This window comes from Alligator sinensis, unplaced genomic scaffold, assembly GCF_000455745.1.
Source record: "Alligator sinensis unplaced genomic scaffold, ASM45574v1 scaffold910_1, whole genome shotgun sequence".
In the NCBI taxonomy this organism is placed as follows: domain Eukaryota; kingdom Metazoa; phylum Chordata; order Crocodylia; family Alligatoridae; genus Alligator; species Alligator sinensis.
The window spans coordinates 575,837-579,819 of NW_005842748.1; positions in this window are offsets into that span (position 1 = coordinate 575,837).

Below are 3,983 nucleotides of genomic sequence, written 5' to 3' on the forward strand. Positions count from 1 at the left end.
GGGTGGCACCCCGCATGGGCTGATTTGCCCCGAGCCCCACACCCTGCTCAGGTCAGCTCTGTATGGGACTTAAATGTATACTTGATTGCTTAATGGCATCATGGCCAAATGCCCGATGCACCTTCCCATTCTATAGGAAGGGGAGACAGGTAATGAGAGAAAATGTAAATTTTCTTTTTTCTCTTAAGTTTCCATGTCCCTTGAGATGGAGGGAAAAAAAGAGAGACAGCAGGCACTTTCTTCAGACCGCTGTGCTGTGCTTTGTCTTTCACTTACAGAATAACTCACTGTGGGCTTGATCCTTATCTTATACTGAAATGAATGGAGTCAGACTGGTGTAAAAGTGGTACAAGTCAGATCAGAATCAGTCCCTCTCAATGTCATTTCTTCTAAAAACATAATCATTTGTCATCTCCAAAGATGAGGGAGAGAAAACTTTGCAGCAGAATCTGATAAATTAAAAACATTTTAAACTATGGGCAAAAACACTAAACATGTCTATATCTTACAAAATACACAACTAAACATTTCTGTCATTGCCTGGACTAGATTAAAAAAAAATCTGCCCACTTTGACACTGCAGAAATCTGAGGCCACCTGTTTTACCCTAAGATTGTGAGGAGGCAAACAAATGAAATGGAAAAGAAAACAGACCTGTACTAGTTATTTTCAGGTGGTTTACAATTCATAGATTCATAGATTGTTAGGGGCTGGAAGGGACCTTGTAGATCATCGAGTCCAGTCCCCCTGCACTAGACAACTAGGGTCAAGTGACCTCAGCGAGGTTACTGTCCAGTCTCCTTTTGAAGATTTCCAGGGTAGGTGATTGCACCACCACTGGACAGAGTTTATTCCACAGTCTGGACACCCTGACTGTGAAGGAGTTTTTCCTGGAATTGAGCCTGAAGCGGCCTTCCAGGAGTTTGTATCCATTGCTCCTGCTCTTCCCCAGGAGTGCCCTGGTGAACAGCTGTTCACTGAGTTCTTGATGTACTCCCCTGATGTAGCGGTAAGCCACTACCAAGTCCCCTCTCAGCCTTCTCTTCTGTAGACTGAAGAGACCCAAGTCACTCAGCCTCTCTTCATATGGCTTGTCTTGCAAGTTCCTAATCATACTGGTGGCTCTTCTCTGGACCCTCTCAAGTTTTTCCATGTCCTTATTGAAGAACAGCGCCCAGAACTGGATGCAGTACTCCAGCTGTGGTCTCACTAGTGCAGAGTACAGTAGGAGTATCACTTCCTAGTTTTGCATGAGATGCAGTGGTTAATGCATGCCAACATGTTGTTTGCCCTGCTGGCCACAGCATCGCACAACTGGCTCATGTTCATGTGATGGTTGATCACTACCCCTAGGTCCCTTTCGGCCATGGTGCAAGTCAAATTGTCACCACCAAGCCTGTAGGTATGTTGGGGATTGTTTGCCCCCAGATGGAGCACCTTACACTTCTGAGTGTTGAACTTCATCTGGTTCCAGTCTGCCCAACTCTCCAGCCTGTCCAGGTCCGCTTGTATCTGCAACCTATCTTCTGGCATAACCACACTCCCCCATAACTTGCTGTCATCTGCAAACTGGCCAGCAAGCTTTTCACCCCCTCATCCAACACCATTGATAAAGATGTTGAAAAGCACCGGTCCAAGCACGGGTCCCTGAGGGACACCACTGGCCACTTTTTGCCAAGACAACACAGATCCATTCATGAGAACTTTCTGGGTCCTACCCTGTAGCCAGTTTCTCACCCACTGAACTGTTGAACAGTTAAACCTACGATCTTCTAATTTTCCTGCAAGGATATCGTGGGATACTAGATCAAAAGCCTTTTGGAGGTCTAGGTATATAATGTTGACCTTCCCTCCTGTGTCCATGTGGCAAGAGACCTGTTTGTAGAAGGAGATGAGATTGGGAAGACAAAACCTACCCATGATGAAGCCATGCTGGCTGTCATTCAGAATCTTGCCCTCAATGAGTGTATCGCGCATAGATTCTTTAATGAGCTTTTCCAAGATTTTCCCTGGGATGGAGGTTAGGCTGATTGGCTTATAGTTGCCCGGGTCTCCTCTCTTCCCCTTCTTGAAGATGGGCACAATGTTGGCCCTCTACCAATCCTCAGGGATTGCCCCTGTGCGCCACGATTTCTGAACGAGTTTTGCCAGGGGTTGGGCGATGACCTCAGCCAGCTCCTTCAGCGCCCCTGGGTGGACTCCTCTCTCCCTGAAGTGCGTACTGTGGTCAAAGAAACTGAAGCCCTCACGATAGCATCACTGTTGGAGTTTAAATAGATAAACTTCTTTTTTAAAGGTAACTACAGGTAGGAACTTTAATCTACAGATTAATAGTACTTACTGTACATAAATGTTCAATGTGATTTTTGGGAGGAAGGACATTTTGCCTTGTGGGTTAGCTGGGACTTTGAACTGGGTTCCATTTCCAACTGTACTGTAGAAGTCCTGGGTGATTTCAGGCAAGTCTCTCAACCTCTCTAGGTTTCATTTCCTCTTTCAAAAAATCTTTATCTCAAAGGGGCACAATTCACAAACGGAGCCAGGTTAGTTCTGGCAAAATGTTTTTCAACAATTCACAGAAACAGAAATTTCAGGAAATGGTCATTTTTTGATGAATTTCTCACTTAAAAAATGTTGAGGAACAAAGCTACAGAAGTATCAAAATGTTTTTCCATTTTGACATTCTTTAAATGAAAATGATGATGTTTTGGTTGAAGCCAACTTTTCATTTAGTAATTGTAGTTAATTTACATTAAAAAAATAAAGCTGGTCATAATGCAAACCAAATATTTATAATTTATTGAAAAAAAAGGTTTCAGTTGACATGATCTGATTCTTTTAGACGATCATTTTTGTACATTTTTGAGAAGTCTAGAACTTCTAGGTTGCATTTTGCTTAGGACCATGCAAAATGTTCTGTACCCTAAAGCACTTAAAAACAAGACATACCAAATGGGTCTGGTAAACAATAGGATAGTGTTTGTCCTATTGTCCTCCTTCAGACAGGCTTGAATCCTGTAATATGACTTTATGGGATACAGGTTGCCCAGTTACTCAGAACAGGTTACTGTTGTTATTGTGAAAAATATCAAATGTCATTTGTTTTTTTTAACCATCATCCTGTTTTAAGGGCAGGCATTTGGATTTCCTCTTGGCTACAGTGATCTCTAGTTCAGCTGATATAAGACTGAATCCTTGTGACTTCCCCAGAAATCTCCACCTTCCTCCTCACAACTTGTAAAGAAACCCTTGTGTGAAAACCATGGATTCATTCATCAGAGCATATCTTGTTTTTTCATCTGAATTCTTGCGGGCCTTCCATGCAAATTGTTTGTGTCATAGTTCACAATGGAAAGGTAGCAAATTCCACTGAAGAGTATTTGATTTGAGATGTACTGTAGTGCTGAAGAAATACACAGCTGGCAGCCAAGTGGGTCAGAATAATGCTTACAAGAATGCAGAAGCATAGCAAGCTATTTCAGTGTCTGGGGCAGATATGGGGGGAATTTTACTGATCATTGGAGAGCAGGGGGAGGGAGAGTGGAATCCAATATTGCCAACCCCATCATGCCAAAAATCATGAGACAAATGCTTTAAAAATCAAGATATTGGCACATAAATCATGAGATGCTTTTTTTGAAGTGTGTGTGTATGTGTGTGTGGGGGGCCTTATTTGTGAAGGTATTGGGGGCTGTGGGTGTGTGTGGGGGATTTGGAGCCCAGGGAGGAGGGTCCCCAAATACCCTGGCAGGATGTGGGGTACTGCGGGTCAGGAGCGAGAAGCAGCAGCAGGGCTGGGTGGGCTGTGGCTTGGGAGTGAGGGGCAGACAGACAGAGACACAGACACATAGAGACACTGACAGACGCGCAGACAGCTCCCAGCTGGTAAGTGGAGGGAAAGGGGCATGGAGGGGGAGATTGAGGCCCCCACAGTGAGGGAGGGAGTGGGGGTGGAGCAGGGGCAGGGGTGAATGGAGCCCCCC